The following is an 18,338-nucleotide window of genomic DNA, read 5'->3' on the forward strand; positions in this document are numbered from 1 at the left end:
GGAGTCCCTGTGTTGTCTGCATCCCAGGGCAGCTCAGAGGTTGCTGTGTGGGCAGATGATTCTCCCTGTACTTGGCAGGGTCAGGTCCCTGTGCAGTGGCACCCCACAGCGCCTGTCCGGCCCTCAGGGTGTCAGTGTGGATGTGGGTGCCACGGTTCAGGCCCTTGAGGACGCTGGGAGGGAGGGAAGCAAACTCAGAACTAGACAAGCCTGGCAGGGTGTGCTAGTTCATCCTGAGGGACGGGAAGGCGTTTGCTGCTACTGAGCCTGCCATGTGCTGAGCTGCCTTTGTGGGGGTCACGCCAGGCTCTGTGGAAGAGGTGCCGTTTGTCAGGTCTTGGGGGGTCCTTGGGCCCCCGAGTCACAGCGGCACACCACCTCTGAGATCAATTGCAGGAGTCTGAGAGTACGCAGTGGCACTGCTGGCGAGGGTCTTAGGAGCCGTGCAAAATAACAGAAAGACTCTTCAAAGGTCACTAGTGTGACAAGTTCAGGGCAGTCTTCTCACACTGGGAAGTCAGGCTTTCCTACTGCCTTGTGCCTTCTCGGGGTGAAGTAAGTCATTTGGGTATTTTTAGAGCTCTGCATCTTAAAAGTGTTCTTCCTCTCCAGACCCATCCCCAAGTTCATGTGCACCTGTGTGCTTGTGAAGGTGGGGTCGTCCCTGTGGCAAGCCAGGATTCTTTGCAGGCTGGTGGCCCCTGTTGGTTGGGCCCATTGCAGGCAAATTCTTTTGCCTTTGTTTTTTCTTTTTAAAAAATATTTAAATTTATTCTTTAACTGAGACATGAAGACATAAAAATTGTACATATAATGAGGTAATTCAATACACATATACATGGTGTAATGTTTAAGAGAGTGATGGCTCATGTTTAGTCATTTTGTTTATCTCCCCTGGCTTTATCTTCTTGGCCTCTTCCTGTGCCCTTCCCACCAGGTTAAATCTCTCTCTCTCCTTGTTTTTTGTTTGTGTTTTTTTCCTTGGTATAGGGGCTCTTTACCATTGAGCTATGTTCCCTGGCCCCCCCTTTTTTTTTTTTAATTTTAAATTTGGGACAGTCTCTTGCTAAGTTGCAGAGGCCAACTTTGAACTTGTGATCCTCCTGCCTCAGCCTACCAAGTTGCTGGGAGTAGAGGCGGTTTATATTTCTCTCTTCAAATATGTATCATGTTTGTGAAGAAATTTCAAAATACTGTCTTCCGGCTTTTTGAAATGTGCGTGTCATTGCTACCATCTATTGTCCTGCCATATAGTGGCCCGACCTTCTGGCTCCAGCTGGCCATTTCTGGTGTTGGTCGTGCAGCAGCTCCGCTGATGCTGGGGTGTGCTGTAAACACAGCACCTTGGGAGCCTGCTCCTTCTGGGTGGTTTGCGTCTTAGTGCCAGGTGACTTAGCTGGGGGCAGGTCTAAGGATGGTCCTTTAACTGGAGAGCCCTGAAGGCTGAGTCCTTCTGATCCCCTTTGTACAGCTTTTGTCCCTAGCTAAGAGGGTGTGCACAGGCTCTCCAGAAACCAAACCATTTCAGGGGTAAACCAGAGGTCACGCTGGTCCAAACTGGCCTCTTCTCAGAGAACTGAGTTCTTCAGGACACAGCCTGTGGTTGAGAAGTGAGATGGAAACAGTTGGCTTTTGCTACGGGTTGTGACGCAGGGACGTGTGTACAGGTGCACAAGTTACGTGATTGGCTTGTGGATGAGAGTGATGGGTCATGTTTAGTCACTTTGTTTATCGCCCCCGGTTTTATCTTCATGCCCTCTTCCTGTGCCCTTCCCACCCTGCCCCGCTCCCAGAGTTCAACTCCACATCACTCTTCTGGTGATTGTGTCAGCGTCTGGGGAACACCGTGATCCTGGGACTTTTTGATCTCCTCATTGTATTGGGTAGGCTGGGTCTGGACAAAGGTTTGCAGGGTTAGTCAGGTACATGTGAACTCCTGTTTGCCTTGCCCTAGTGCAGGTGCAGTGACTCTGGGTCATCTGGGGTCAGTTGTCAACACTGCAAGCTGAGCCACAGCTTGGTCTTGAGTACATAGGCCAAGGTATTGGCCAATCTGTGGGTTTTCCCTGGGAGCAGCTTGGGTCTGTGTGCATCCAGGCTTTGCGGGGTTTAGCCTCCTGGGTCTTTGGTCGTGTGAAGAAGGCTGTTTGTTGGTTTTGCTTAAGGTTTTCAGAGCCTTTATGATGTTTGTGAAGCCGCACAGTACTGCGTGGACTTTGGGATGTGGTGGCTTGTGTAATGAGATTTGAGGACTAGGGTGTAGCTTCATGTCAGAGGGCGTATTAGCATGGGTTTGATCCCCAGCGCCTCAAAAAAGAAATTCCTGTGGTGTGATTGCAAACTCTGAAAGGTCACGTCACACCCCAGTGGCCACAGAAGTCCCCACCCCATCTACCTGAAACCCACACCACCAAGTTCTGTGTCCCTGACAGTGGCCTCACCATCTTCCTGGTCCCCAAAGCTCCCAGGACAAAAGACACATTGTCCTTTTCCCTCTTCATCCTGGGTCTCTTGCCACTATCAAGTCCTATCATTTTGGGCCTTCAGGTCTCTTTTATGACTGTGGTCCTCTTGTAGACCTCTGTCACTTCCTGCTTCCCTGGCCTCCTCGAGGCCATAGTTCTCCCTCTCCACTCCTCCCTACCACTTCCCAAGATCTGTCCATGGTACCACTGCCCAGTTGATCTTGAAGGCCTGCTTTGATCACCCCTGCTTCAAGAATTTTTTTGGGGGGGGGCGGTGGTGCTGCTGTTGCCTCAGGCAGGCTAGGCACGTGCTCTGCCACTGAGCTGCACCCTAGCCCTGCATGGGATTTAAAATCTGTCTTGTCGCCTGGTAATGGGGTGTGTGTCTCGCCACCTGGTAATGGGGTGTGTGGTTTCTCTCCTCTGTCACAGTGGCGTATATAATACAATTCTAATGAAAATAAACAAAGAGGGACTGGGGTTGTGGCTCAGTGGTGGAGTGCTTGCCTAGCATGTGTAAGTCCTGGGTTCGATCCTCGGCACCACATAAAAATAAATAAATAAAATAAAGGTATTGTGCCCAGCTACAACTAAAAAATGAATATTAAAAAAAAAGAAAGAAAATAAACAAAGAGGTCCAGGCTAACCTTCAAGGGTCAGCTGTACATCAGGTCCTGGGCTGGGGGTTTCTGTCTCGTGTGGTCATAACATATGGGGATAGTTGGCGATGGGACTGAGGCCAACTGACAGTAATGTGCCCAGGGTCCCTTGGTGTGTTGGTGGCAGGGCTGGGTCAACTTAGAAGGCTCAGGTTCTTTCATGGCTCCACTGAATGGTAAGTTTATTGAATTTTTAGTTCCACGCTCTCCCTTGCAAAAACAAAAACCATGAAAAGTACTAGAAACCAAGAGCTAATAACTGATTTTTTTTTTTTTTTTTTGGTACCAGGGATTGACCCAGGGGCACTTGGCCACTGAGCCACATCCACAGCCCTGTTTTGTTTTTTTATTTAGGGTCTCACTGAGTGGCCTCACACCTTGCTTTTGCTGAGGCTGGCTTTGAACTTGGAGTCCTCCTGCCTCAGCTGGAGGGGTCACAGGCGTGCACCACCACACCCAGCAAGAGCTCATAATTGAGAGAAGGACCCTGGGAGGTAAGTAATTGTACCAGGAAACAGACAAGGGAGGCCGTTGTGATCAAGCACAAAATTCAGCTCAGTGCTTCCTAGAAGTCGAGGCAGAGGAGCATGGGCTTTTACTGTGAATGAACCAAAGAACATTCCAGAAGCAGTTCTATTGAGCAGCAGAATCACTTTTCTTGGGCTTTTATGAAGGGTTATTGAATGAAGCCCTGGGCAGCAGCCCTGTGCTCAGCGAGTGTTTGCAGAGCCTCTCTAAGGTGCTGGGACTGTACTGTGCGTGGACAAGGCCAACAAGGTGAAAGAAGGTGGCACAGGCCTGGGTGGAGGGACCCTTCTAAAGAAGGAGGAGTGGTGCCCCCAGGGAGCCCTTCCTAGGACCCATCCAGGCACCGGCTCAGGGCTCAGGAGTAATACAGCAGGGGCAGAGCTCCAGGGATGGGAGCAAGGGAATGAAGCAGAAGGACACATTGTAGCAGGCAGAGATAAAGCTTAGGGATCTGGGACTGGGGATAACAAGAGATGCTCTGCCTGAGTGGGAGGCGTGAGTCCTAAGTGGAGGTACTGAGTGCTTAGTCCCTCCCACAGCAGTGTCCTGCCATTTTGCTCTGCCAGGAGAAAAGTCTGGCTTGCCTTTCTGTCCCTTAGTGGGGACCATACCATGGAGCCTGGAGTAGGGGTCAGTGGCTCCGGTCTGGGATATCTTGTTCAGTATTCAGCACATGTGAGCATTGAGTGCCCGCGCTGCGCTGGACCTGAGAGAGGCGAGAGCGCTGGCTACGCAGCAGCCTCTCACGTGTCCTTCTCTAGCAATTATTTATTTTAAACAATACTGTCATCTGACAGTAGGGCAGGCTATCAGCTGTCATTGAAGGAGGTAGCATCTGTCTCTGACTCTGCCTTGTTCTAAAAAGGTTTTGAAGAATGATTGACAGAATAGATCAGTGCTGGTTGGTCTGAGTTTGAATCATGCTTCACCGTGCATCAGTTTCCTGTGTTGGGCAAGGGTTTTTAAATATTCTTTTTGGTAGTATTGAAGATTGAACCCAAGGCCACTTCACTGAGCTACATCCTTAGACCTTCTTGTTTTATATTTTGAGACAGGCTCTTGCTAAGTTGCCAAAGTGGGTCTCCATCTTGGGCAGGGTATTTCACCTTTGTGATAAGGACTTCCCTATACCTCAGAGGGCTGGGGGGTCTGTGTGTGGTCTCCTTATGCTGGGATTTAAATCTAGGGCCTCGTGCCCTTAGAGTATAATAAGGGGGAACTGAAATAGTAGAATATCATAGCAGGTACTTAATATATGTTGTCATTACGATTTACATTTATTTAGAAGAAAATGAACGGAGGAGTCGGTCCAGGAGGTGTGGAGTGATTGAGGAGGACACTGGGGTGAGGTGGGACCTGGCTGTCAAGGCCCTGTGGATTTGCTTGGTTTCCTGATGTCCATGGCAGGCAGGGGAGGGCATGCCCTCATTTTCACTCTGTCCATCAGTTAAAGACAAATCAGGAATGGGCATGTTTACATCAGCTTTTTCATCACTGTGACCAGAATTCTGACAAGAACAACTTAGAGGAGAAAAAGTTTATTTGTGGCTCATGATTTCAGAGATCTCAGTCCATAGAGGATGGACTCCACTGCTCTGGGCCCATGGTGAGGCCGAACCTCATGGGGGAAGGACCCAGGGAGGAAACCGCTTATCTTGTGGCAGAGTCAGAAAGCAGAGAGGAGAGAGAGAAAGAAGCTGTGGGGAAAAAACTTCCAGGGTACCCTCAGGGACCCACCTGCCCAGCCATGCCCCACTGCCCACAGTCTCCCCCAGCCAGCCGGTCAAACCAGGATAGACTGAAGAGGTCACTGCTCTCCCAATCCAGTCATTTCACCTCTGAATGTTCCTGCATTAACAGGAACTTTTAGGGGACACCCCATATCCAGACCACACAGGCAGTGACTGCTGATGACTGTGAGGTTTCTTTTTTGGGGTGCTGAACTAGTTCTGGAGTTAGATATTGCTGATGTTGCATAATTGGTGAATAGGCTGAAAACCACTGGATAGCACACTTGAAAAAAATTTTTTTAGACATTGTTGGACTTTTATTTTATTCATATATTTGTATGTGGTGCTAAGAATCTAAGCCAGTGACCCACACATGCTAGGCAAGTGCTCTACCACTGAGCCACAACCCCAGCCCCTGGATAGCACATTTTAAAATGGTGAGTTTTATGGCTTGTGAGTTCTATCTCAGTGTTTTTAAATCGGGTTTATAGGTCACAGGCTCTGCCCCCAGCTGCACAATCTTGACCAAGCCCTGCACACCTGCAGCAGGCTCGTTCATGCTCATGGGGTGCTTCTGTGCTCGTTTGTTGCTGGGCCCTCTTGGGGTAGACCGTGGGTGACGGCCTGTGAAATTCAGGGCTGGGCTTCCCACAGCTGTTCCCACACAGAGGTCCTGGAGGTGATGCACTGAGACCGTTGAATGACAAGAAAGCAGCTGCTTGAAGTGAGCCACTTCTGGAGGCAGCAGAGGGACCCACTGTCCATTCTGCTGGACAGTGCATACGGCGTGAGGTCCCTGGGATGTGGGAGAGTGCTCAGGGGACTTTCACCTTGTCCTGTGCAGCTGTGGTGGAGATGGGATTCAGGTGTTCTTTTCCAAAGGTTCCTGTATTAGAGGCTTGGTCCCTGGGTGGCCATGTTGGGAGGTGGTGGCATCTTTAAGATGGATCCTAATAGGGGGCTCCTAGGTCAACTGGGAGTGTGCCTCCAAAGAGTCTGTGGGACCCCAACTCTCTCCTGCTTCCTGTCTGAGATGAGGTCTCCTCCTCACTCGTGTGCTCCTCTCCTGCCATCTGCCCTGAGGTCCTGCCCAGAGCCGAGCTGCTGCTGGCCTCATGTCCTTCAATCCCCAGAAGTTCAGAGCTAATAAGCCTTTTTTCTTATAAAGTTAGCAAGCCTCAAGTTTGTCACTGTAATAATAGTGGGAAAAGGGCTGATACATGGGGTCTGGAGGAGTTTCCTCCCAGCCCCTCATCCGGGTGTTCTGTGGGATATGGTGGGTGTCTTTTTGAACTGGAAGCCACAGCAGGTGCAGTGGAACTGTGGCTTCCAGGTCCCCACAGCTTGCTTCAGCCAAGTAACCGCTCTCTCGGCAGTGTCCCTCTGTTGGGGCATTAAGCCAGCAGCTGCAAGGAGCATCTTTTTTTTTTTTTTTAATTTTTAGGTGGACACAATATCTTTATTTTACATTTATGTAGTGCTGAGGATCGAACCAAGTGCCTCGTGCATGCCAGGCGAGCGCGCTACCACTGAGCCACAACCCCAGCCCTTGAAAGGAGCATCTTTTCGCTAGAGGACATTGTCTTCCTCCCTCAAAAGAGAGTATGATCGAGGCAGTAAGCTGGCTTGGATGGCGGTTTGCTATTGATTAGCCTCGTCAGCCATTAATGAGTGTGGAGGCTTTTATAAACACCCGGAGGTAGTCCTCTGTCCTGTGGCAGCGGGAGCTCGTTATTAACTGATGTGTTCATGTTGCAGTATTGAAACAAGTCTTTCCAGCAGCAGGTCACAGGGCTGCCCTAGAGCTGGTGCGTGGCACACATTGGCTTGACCACAGCCTGCCATGCAGAGCAGTGGCCTAACATCACGGCACATGGGGCTGGGAGGGGTTGAATGAGCAGCATCTGAGGTCCCAGTTCAGTGGTCTTCTGGCCCGGCCCCTTGGTAAGGTCTGGACCTGGTCTTCTTGCAACAGTGCCATGAACTCCTGGTAGCAGGGGAGGCTGGAGCCCCTTGCTGGAGCTGCCTCCGGCCCAGCGGTCCTCCCTGGCCCAGGAGAAGCTCATGTTTTGCTAATGACACAGCCTGCTGCTGCCTCCCCTGGGGTGACAGTAGCCAGCATGAGAACCACTGGGGCCATATAGGCCAGGATGTGGGTCACCTCTTTCTGTCTTGGGTGGCAGATGATAGCTAGGGTCGCAGCAGATTTGTCACAGAGTGTCCCACAAGGTCCTTGTGTCTTGTCCTGGGAGTGGCTTGCTCTGGGCCGGTGTCTCTCTCCTGCAATTCTTTCTTCTTCTTCTTTTTTTTTTTTTTTTCGTATCAGGGATTGAATCCAGAGGCACTTAACCACTGAGCCACATCCCCAGCCTTTTAAAAAATATTTTATTTACAGACAAAGTCTTACTGAGTTGCTTAGGGCCTCGCTAAATTGCTGAGGCTGGCTTTGAACTTGTGATCCTCCTGCCTCAGCCTCCTGAGCAGCTGGGATTACAGGCACATGCCACCATTCCTGGCTCTCCTGCAATTCTGAGGGCTTGTGTTTCTGAGAACCCAGGGTCCTAACCCTTGTATCTTAGAGATGACAAGGAATCCAGATCACCAGGCATTTATGGAACACTTGTCTGGGTAAATCCTCACTTGAGCAGTGAAGCAGACCGTGCAGGGAACTGGGAAGCCCTTGCAGAAACTTGCAAGAGAGCGTGAAGGTTTTCTTTGTATTTCTCACCAAAGCCTCCCTAGTGCTACCATCTCGCATGATCCTACTAAAATGAACAGGAACAAGAAGTTAAGCATTGGTCAGGTGTAATCAACTGAGTCAGGCGCTGGCAGACTTGTTTTGTAAAGGGCCAGACAATGAATACGGGGCCCTGCGAGCCAAAAGGTCCTCGACAGCTACTCACCTGTTGTTTTTGCAGGAAAGCAGCCTAGACAGTGTGTGACCGAGGAGGTATGGCTAGTCCCAGGGGAACTGGCGATGGCACTAGTCCATGGGCTTGACCCATAGGCCGGTTCTGCCGGGCCCTGAGCTAGACTATGTGTGTGACTGGAACTTCACCAGTGCTCTTGCTGACGCCCCCTCTGCTCCAGGACCCACTTGGCGTGTACTCGCAGTCTCTGGCTTCTGACAGTTCCCTTGCCTTTCACAGCCGTGATGCTTTTGGAGGGCGCAGGTCAGTTATTTTATAGACTGTCGCTCGATTCGAGTTTGTCTTAGATTTTCTCACGAGTGGAATGAGGCGATGGGTTTGTGGCAAGAATACCATAAAGCAAGGCCGTAGCGCAGGGTACGGGACCAGCGGGCGGGTGGTCTTTACCCGGATCTCCTGGCTGGATTGGTGTCTGCAGTGTTTCCCCCGCACAGTAGCTCTTTTCCCCTTGGTGGTTAGTAGGTGTCTCGGAGCAGATGCTCTGAGATGGTGCAGATCCTGGTTTGTTCCCTGAGTTGTTTAGCACTTCCATGGACGGATCCTGTGTGTCGGTTTATACTGTGACATCTCATAGTAATTCTCTTGTTTCCCTCTTTCCAAGAACTGTCTCTTTCTCTTATTAATTGATTTGATTATTAATTTATATCTGTATGGACTCAGGTTTTTTCCTTATGGTTAAAAATCCCATATTCCACCAGCGATGAACAGTTCACAGGGGAAAAAAAGGAAATAGTTTTATTTCCAATAGATTAAATCCAAAAGCAAGGAGGTGTGAAGCTTCTACACTGAACTGTAAAACACGGCTGAAAGCACTTGGAGACTCCCCAGTGAGCGGAGTGACCTGGCATGTTCGTGGGTGGGAGGGCGACGTTGCTGGTGCTGCAGGGTCAGGCAGTGACTCCTTGCTTGCAGCCTTTCTGTTCCATGTGGCGGAGGAGTTCTGGGGCTATAGTGGTGGTGCTGGCCCGATTTGAAAGTGCTTAAATGCTGCTTGATTGTACACTTTAACACGGTGAGCTGTGTATAGCAAAACAGGTAGCTTAGCAATGAATTGCCACCACTGCCCCGGTGGGTGACGTCATGGTGCACTTAGTGGCTCTGACTTTCAGCTTTAGCATTTAGGAGTGTCTTGGCGTTGCCTCAGGGTCCTTTCTCCAGCCTCACATTTTCTCGAATAATTTTTTAAGTATTTTTTTTTTAGTTGTTGATGGACCTTTATTTCATTTATTTATATGAGGTGCTGAGAATTGAACCCAGTGCCCACACATGCCGGGTAGGTGCACTACCGCTGAGCCCCAGCCCCAGCCCTCTTGGACATTTCTTCAGCCCAGGGATCCTAAGGTGATCCAGGCTCTTCATGTCCTGGACTCACCCATTTCCGAGTCTGGATGAGCCAGAGGGCTCAGGGAGGGCTCCCGGATGGAAGGGCACGGAGGGCCAGCGATGGAGAGAGAGGTAGGGGTAAGCAGACGTAGGCCTGCCGGAAAATGGGTCATGGCCTTGAAAAGAAAAGGAACTCAAACATTGCTCCCTGTGGCTTCTGGCTGGTCTCACCTTCCTGCAGCCACTTCCTATCTACAGAGGGGCAGGCCATTACCCGTAACTGCCAGGGGTTGCTGAGAGGTGCTGTGGCATGCGGCTATGACACACAGTAGGTGCTCCGAGGCCATGGGATTCCTGCTCCCTCCCTGCTTTTCTCAGGGCAGAAGCAGATGAAAAATAAGCAGTGTCAGCCCGGTGCAGTGGCGCACACTGGTCATCCAGCTGCTGGGGAGGCCGAGGCAGGAGGATCACGAGTTCAAAGCCAGCCTCAGCAAAAGTGAGGTGCTAAGCAACTCAGTGAGACCCTGTCTCTAAATAAAATACAAAATAGGGCTGGGGATGTAGCTCAGTGGTCAAGTGTCCCTGAGTTCAATCCTGGTGCCCCCTGTCCCTGGCCAAAAGAAAAAAAGAAAAATCAGTGTCACCTCACCCCACCTTAGGCGATCCTCCTGCCTCAGCCTCCTGAGTAGCGGGATCACACATGAGTGCTTCCACGCCCAGCCCAACTCATTTGTATAGGACCTGGACACCCAAACCAGAGAACTTCAGACCAACGAGCCCAGGCGCGTACATGCAGAAGTGCTGTCGAACATGAGCCAAGTGAACCCAGCACGGATGTGAAGGGACCCTGCACCACCAGCCGTGGTGTTCACCCAGGAGCGCAGGACTGCTCCAGCACTCAGCAGTCGGGAACTCGCCACATCGACACAAGAAGAGGCACCCGACAAACCCAACCTGCACTCATGCAGGAATGCTCGGTGACCAGGAGAGAGGAGGTCACAACACTGTGAGCACAGCCACCGCCCCCAGCGCCTCGGGGTGCCGTGGGGACTAATAAATTTAAGAACCTGAGGTGCTCACAACGGTGCCCGGCACAGGGCAAATGCAAACAGACTATTGACAAAGTGAAAAGGTGGCTGTGACCACAGCAAACATGACACACTTAGTAATAAACGAACTTATTTAATATAAGAAAGAAATGTAGCTGCAGTGAGTACTGCTGGGACTGCCCCTGAAAATCCTGAGATTAGAAGCAAAGAAAAGCGCAGTTCAGTACCCAGCTAGGAAAAGGGACGGCCAGCTGCCACGCAGTGACAGCGAGGTGGCCCACTGTGCAGATGCCCCATCCCCAGGGAAGGCTCCTCTCTGCTTCCTTTCGTGCCCACAGTGCTTGCTTACGTTACAGCCTTTCTTCCATCTGACGGCAGTGCCAGCGTCCCCTCGGCCACACTGTGTCTACACGGCACCCTCCACCTCAAACCAAGCCTAGCCTGCATTTAGTTGATCAAAAATGGTTTAATAGCTGGGCGCTGTGGCACACACCTGTAATCCCAGGGGCACAGGAGGCTGAGATGGGAGGATCACAAATTCAAAGCCAGCCTCAGCCTTGGCGAGGTCCTAAGCAACTGAGTGAACCCCTGTCTCCAAATAAAATACAAAATAGGGCTGGGGATGTGGCTCAGTGGTCAAGTACCCCTGAGTTCAATCTCTGGTACCCGCTCCCCGCCAAAAAATGGTTTAATAGAAGAAGGATAAGAAAATAATGAAGCAAATAATGGCACATAAGCCAGTAGACCACCTGTGTAGCCAAAGAAGATTTCGTTAATGTGTGTGTCTGTGTTCAGTGCTTATGTATGGGAGGGAAATGGAGAATTCCCAGGGGAAGATAGCCCCAGGAGAATGAGATTCTGGTCCAAATTTTTGTCCTCTAACCTATGACACAGAGGCAGAGTGAGGCTTGGCCTGGTGAGCTCCCTGGGGTGCAGGGCGGGGGGTGGTGGTGGTGATGGACCCTCCTCAGCTGGAAGGGCGAAGGCCAGGAGGCCGCACTCCTTTCTGCCCTGAGGTTGGTGAGGGCATCAGGCCGAGGGAGCGTCTGCTGGCAAGGGGTGGTCGGTTCTGGAGAGCAGGCGTGGGCTATGCTCACTCACCCCTGGGGCTCCCCGTGAGAGCCAGCCCAGCTCCATGTGGAACGCAGCCTGTTTGGGGACCAGTTTTTGAGCCGAAAGTCACTCTCCCCACAGTCTTTTTGGGGCTGGTCTGGACCCCCCTGTCTGTGCCTTTCAAAGGAGATCCAGGAGTTAGCATTTGAGTCTTTTAAGACTTGGGGTCTTCCTTTGCATTGTCCCCCTGAGCCACTTGAGTAGGTGAGCACCCACAGCACCCTGCACCCCAGGACTCGGGCTGCGGCTCTTCACCTAGCCCTGTCGCATCTCCTTGCCATGGCTCCTTCTGTTTTCAGATGCCTTTGTCAGGAAGGGCTTGTGGGGGACACGGGAGGCCCCCTACTTCCACCCAGAGCAGAGCCTCCCCGTCCCCACCCAGCCTCCAAGTCCCTTGGGTTGTGTGAGACACAGGTGTGTTCCCTGCAGCATTCATGGAGGTGCCTCAGAGCAGGAACTCCTGCGGCCCCTGTGAAGTGTTTTGTGTCAAAAATTGCCTGAGCCGCCTCTGCCTGGTGTCACTGAATCATGACTATGACAAGCCTGGAGCCTGTGGCTGAGGCCTGGGGAGCTGGGGGTTGAACCCCTGGAGCTCAAGGTCCCAGAAGTGCAGGGTCAGCCCCTCGGGGCTCAGTCAGCTGGTATGGCGCCTGGGGCTGCTTCTGCCGAGTCATGCCTTCTCAGCCCTCCACGGCTGCCTTCCCCCTCCATACCTTCCCCCCTTGCGTCAGACACAGGCCCGTCATGTGTTTCCAAATTAAGCCCTGTTATGTGGGGGAAAGGCCATCCGCAGGAAGTGCTGGGCTGGGGATGGACCAAGGCAGGGAGCCCTCGAGGCCACCTTGGTAAGCCTCCGTGGCTGTCCTGGTGTTCAGGTGCCAGCACCATCTACAGCGTCCCCTTCCTGTGGAGCCTTCTACTCATACCACCTCCCCACCCCTGGTGTCCCCAGCTGCTCATGGCCCGAGGACCTCAGGTTGGTGTTTGGGGCTCCTGGCCTGCTTGTGGTCCCATTTTAAAGCTCACTCCGTCCCATGGACGATCCTCCCAGCTCCCCGCTGGAGTCACCCAATCCCGTAGGTGCTGCGCTGTGGGCTGCTTCTCCACCTGATGGTGGACCTGGCTGTTCCTCAGGACCCAGCCCCCAGGCCAGCCCTGGTGCCTCCTCCTCAGAGCTGTGCTCTCCCTGCCAGGCCTGAGGGGTGGGGAGCGCCTGGGGTGGGTGGCAGGCTCTCCTGTCCGCATCTGGGCACTGGGTCCAGGATGGAGGAGCCAGGAGGCAGCTCTTCCCCAGGGTGTTTTGCCCTGGAACCTTTCAAGAGCCCTCCAGACCATGTGCTCTGAGAACAGGAGCCTCAACTGCCTTGTGCTCCTGGGATCTTCAGTGCTCTGGGACTCAAGGGCAAGTAACAAAGTGGCCAGTAGGGGAGCTGCAGCCCGTGCTCCAGGAGCGCTGGGTGGCCTTGGGCACACAGGGCCACAGCTTATGAGGCTTTGAGACCCAGCTCCGCACGCCTGAGGGTCAGGAGGCCACCCCTGGTCCCTCTGGCCCTACTCAGAGCCGCCACCCTTGTTCTGTGTACAGTCTGACCGATAGGAGGAGCTGATGTCCTGTCGCAGATTCAAGGCAGAAGATTATAGGGTTCTCACGATGACAAGAGCCATCCCACCACAGGAAAGGGCCAACCCCAAAAGATGTCGGAGTCCAAAAGCCCACGCCTGGGGTGCCCCGTGTTCCCGCCCTGGTTGGGCGCTGAGCATGCTGCAGAGGGAGAATGGCTCAGTGGAGATCTAGGAAGGGCGCCCCCTCAGGAATCTAGAAGGCTGTGTCCAAGGGGAGTAGCTTACTGTAGCCGTTAGAGTTCCAGAGCTGGCGGTGGCCCTTGGTGATCATGCCCACCTCGCACTGTCAGTGGCACACCTAGGCCCAGGGGGACTAAAGCCTGCACTGTACAGCAGGGGCAGCAGGGACCGATGGGCTGCTTCCGCACCTGGCTCTTTTTCACCAGGCATCTTCTGTTACTTGCAACAAGGCCTGCCGGCTTCATGTCAGAGGCCAGGTAATAAGCATTTAGGGTTTACAGGCCAGGGTGAAATATAGGATTTATGGAGGTACTTATATCACAAGAGAAATCAAATTCCATGATATTTGTGTTAACAAAATTCAAATCATAACATTGAGCACGATTTTTTAATGTAGGTCTCCTAATAAGAAGAGTGGAATTACTTGTGTAGGGATGACATTTTGCTGATTTGGGCTCCAGAGTTAGTTTTCCTTGCCATCAGAATCATCTGCAAATACTCCCTTGGCATGATCTGCAGGGGAATTTTACATGTTTTGTCTTAGAGAATGTCTTTCACACTGAGGCTGCCGCCAAATGAGTATGTCAGCCCACGGGCAGATAAATTCTTTCTTTCTTTTTTTTTTTTTTTAATTTTTTAGTTGTACATGGCAGTAGAATGTATTTTTACAGCAGATCACTTGAATGGAGCATGTTAATCACTGGAGTGCAGTGCTGGAGAATTCCACTAAGATCTTCCTTGATATTTGCTCTTTGGAGATTTATTACATTGCAGATCAGTTGCTTCTAGCTGAAGTTTAGGGGAATGCTTCTCAATTTTATAGTTAAATGGATTTTTTAATGTGGGAATTCTCTTTGAAATTGCAGTAAGCTGAAGAACACTGCGGCAACTGTGGGTTGAGCTAAAAAAAATGCAGATTTTTGTGGGAATGGAAATCTCACTTCTTGTTTTACCCAACAGTTCAGGGGTTGTATAAAGCATCTTGACTCAGGGTTTAGATACTGTTCATTTCCCTGAAATGACTACCACAGTGTAAATCTCACATGTAAAAGCTGTTTTGCCTTAGAATCTAGGTAAGCCTCATTAAGAAACCTCAGCTCTAGCAAAAACCAATTCCCTAAACCATTCTTGTTCAGTAACAGTGATTGAAGACAATTCCTATGTATTTTTGGTATAGGAGATTGAATCCAGGGACAATACCATTGAGCTGCATTCCCAGGCCTTATTATTTTTTATTTCGAGACAGGGTCTTACCAAGTTGCTGAGGCTGACTTCCAACTTGTGATCCTCCTGCCTCAGCCTCCCAAGTCCCTGGGATTACAAATGTGTGTGATCATGGTAAAGTCTGGTATAACTATTCTAGATCTATACTGAACTTTTTTGAACAAGAATTGTCTTCTCTGGTGCGGTGGCACACTACACGGCTGCCTGTAGTAGGACAGGTTGGATATTCAGCCTCCACTTCTGAAAGAAATTCATGGAACTGACCATGAGAGTAAATGAGATGGATTATTGGCGCTTTTGGCTCAGTAACTAACAGATTCAAATGCTTTCTGCACAGCCCTGCGGACCAGTGGGTAGTGGGTAAACATAGGCCTTAGTTTCCATGGGCTTGTCCCACAGCCTTTTCTGCCTCACACATCTTTTTACCATCAGTTAGGAAACATCATAGTCCACCCCAGTTGGGCTGAGCTGGTGTTTTCACCACTCCTTTGACAGTGTTTTGCTTGCAGCTGTTAACGTGGATTCCTTAGTCGTGCCACCTCGGTGTGATTCTTAGAGAACCGAGCAGTACTGGCAGTGTCTTTAGAGTCTTTAAGAGCCAAGGAACGGTGACGCTTGCTGTCTTTAGGAGTGCTGTCACAGGAATGTGGTGGAAGCCAGCCCTTGGCTGCCACCCAGCAGGGTACCCACCTCGAGGGGCCAGCAGAAGCCAGGTGAAGGCAGTAACCCTCCAGGCCAGGGCCTGTCAGCTGAGGCCCCAAGAGACACTGAAGTTCCATCTGACAGCAGCGAGTTGCCGCCCTCCTTGCCCACCAGCAGGGCACCAGAGGCCTGCTAAAGGAATTAAGGTCCACCGTCCACCATGTTCAAAATGTCCAGGATGCAATTTTTAAAAATCACCTACTGTGCCACGAAACAGGAAAACCTCCACTTGAAGGACCCCCGCATCAAAAGGCCACAGGCAGCATGAAGAACCAAACAGACGCTGGGACTGAGGAACACGACAGGCAAGATGGAACTCTCTGGAAGGCGCCCTGGCAGGACGGGGAAGACAGGGAAGGGTTTGCATCTTGGGAACTCTAAGATCTGGCAGAAGAAAGTACTCAGTCAGCACCACAAGGACAAACCAGAGTGGGTGAGAGGGGGGAGAGAGGCTCAGGTCTTGTGGGACCAGGAACAAAATGTCCAACCTTCATGCCACTGTCCCCGAGGAGAGGAGAGAGAGGGCCGGCTGAAAAGGTCCCCTGATTTGGCAGGGTGGAAACTGAGAATCAAGAAGCTTCGTGGACCCCACCTCAGCCTCTCAGTTTGGGTGATAAACGTAGAGACAGTCCCGCCCCAGGGGGACACCATGCGCCCTTTTGGGCGCCTAGGCGGCTGGTTGCCTAGGAGGGGTCTTCCCCTGGTGGCGCTCTCTGGAGGTGGAGCTACTGGGCACCTGTGGGGTTAGTTTCCTGGAGGGTTTCTGAGTCTTGCAGCTTAAAACCCTGGCAAGGGTCTGTGAGTGTTGAGAGCCACAGCCGAGTCGGGATGACGCATGGCATTTTTGCCAGAAGTAGTGGTTGAGAGGTGACGCCAGCGAGCCATTAAGATGATGACTTTCGAGTTCTCGCGGAGTTCCCATTGAGTTCCCGGTTGAGCTCTCGCCGGGATTCCTGAAGAGTTCACGTTGGTTGGTGAAGTTCTGGTGGTGGGAGTTCCGGTTGGTGTGTGGTGTGTTCCTGGAGGAGCCGCATGGGTGGCGTTCGGGAGAGTTCCTGGGGAGCATGTGTGGAGTGTGCTGGTGGAGTTCAGAAATAAAGTTTGTTCCTGCTTGAGTGGCTCGTGATTTGTGCCCAGCCAGACTGCGGCATTTGAGCCTGGACAACCCTGTTCCCCTGTAGCGGGGAGGTGGAGGCCAGGAAGCTGGGAGTCCACTGGGATCTCAGCTGGGCCACTCGGTTTCTTGCTTTCTCCTTCCTTCCCCCTTTCCTCCCTCACTACTTTGCTTGGTGACTGACTCATCCTGGGTCGGTGCCGGGCTGGTGCTCCCGGAGGGGACCTCTGCTCCCTCCCGCTCTGGCCATGTAGGTCCTTTCAGAAACTGGAAAAGCTCCTGCCAGTGTCCCCTGCCTGGAGTGGTCAGGGATTTTTCTGGCCACCATGCTCTGCAGTGTACTTGACTGAGTTGCTGCCCTTTGCTAGGTTGGTGCAAACTGGCCAGCTTTGGAGATTGGAGGAAGAGTGGTCAAGTGCTCATGTGCAGGGCCTGCAGGGTCTGAGACCACGATTCAGCCTCCTAGAGATGAGAAGTGTTCAGGGAAAAAGTAACAATATGACAAAAACAGTTCAGACAAAATACATAGTGTAAGTAACGACTGTGTGTAGCATTTATCTTGTACATTTGTATAGCAGCTACATAGGTATTACAAACATTCTGAAATGACTTTAAAGTACACTTTAAAGGAGGATATGAGAAGGCAAATACTACACCATTTTATATAAGAGACTGGAGCATCAAGAGGATCCCACAGGGGCTCCTGGAAGCCATTCCCCTTGAATACCAAAGAACAGCTGTATAGTTTTTTCTCTTCTCTGTATGCTTGTTGTTTTTTGATAAAATGCAAACTTTTGGGTGGAGTGCCAACTTACAAGATCACACCAGACTTCAGTGTTCTGGGCCGGGGAGGCCTGTGTGGCTGGTCTTTGCCTTATGCCTTTTTCTGTGCCCAGATTCACAGATAAGAACATGGGACCTGCTGTAGGGAAGGGATTTGTCCAGGTCCCAGCAGCTGGTGGCAGTGCTGTGGCCGGAGTCTGGTCTAGTCAGGAAGTTACTCTAACCTTATTTTTACCTTTCTTTCTGTTTTTGCTGTTGCTGACAGGGCTATGTTAGGCCAAGAGCCCTGTTTTCCTTTCTGTTGAGGGTGGAAAGCAGTAAATCAGACCAAAGACCATACCAGGGCAGAGGATGGCACAGGCAGGGCTCCGAGTCTCCTTGGAGCTCCTGTGGGGACCTCAGACTGACTGTCTCGTGATTACTCTTGGAAGGCAGTCATCAGTCATGACAATCAGAATTTTCCTATCAAAACATTTCATACCGGGGGAGTGGGGATGTGGCTTAGTGGTTAAGAGCTTGCCTAATCCTATGAGGTCCTGCATTCAATCCCCAGCACTGCAAAAAATAAAAATAAAAAATTTCACACCGTGGAGGTGGTTCTCAAACTGGCGCCCCCTGGGCACCAGAGCAAACTTGGAGGTATCCAGTTTTCCAGCGCAGTGGGTCTGCCCTGTGGGCCTCCCCGTGCAGTAGCAGCTGGGTGGGGCTGTGGGTCAGTGCAGAATCATGCTGTCATCCTTGTCATGACTGAGCTTCTGGCCGGCTCTTCAGTAATGGTGTGGACCTCACTGCCGCCCACTTCCCTTGGCTTAGGGGTTGCCATGGAAACTGCTGATACCTGCGGCTCATGACCAAGGGAGTCTGGAAACGTTTGTCCTAGAGGACCTGCAGGTGGGCATGGTGGAGCCTAGCATG

The 18,338-nt window shown here is 51.5% G+C and overlaps 1 protein-coding gene across 2 annotated transcripts in view; it reads left to right on the plus strand.

Moving 5' to 3' along the window:
• The window catches only part of LOC124078100 (NADPH--cytochrome P450 reductase), a 46,830-nt gene that overhangs the window by 3,478 nt on the left and 25,014 nt on the right, over window positions 1–18,338 (plus strand). For both annotated transcript variants that reach the window (XM_058572226.1, XM_046422737.2), the window contains exon 2: window positions 3,479–3,618. The gene's annotated coding sequence lies outside the window, so the exon portion shown is untranslated. The remainder of the gene's footprint in view (window positions 1–3,478; window positions 3,619–18,338) is intronic.

The sequence above is a fragment of the Marmota monax genome, unplaced genomic scaffold (assembly GCF_021218885.2).
Source record: "Marmota monax isolate L192 unplaced genomic scaffold, Marmota_monax_Labrador192_F-V1.1 WCK01_AAM20220418_F8-fsc00237, whole genome shotgun sequence".
NCBI lineage: Eukaryota > Metazoa > Chordata > Mammalia > Rodentia > Sciuridae > Marmota > Marmota monax.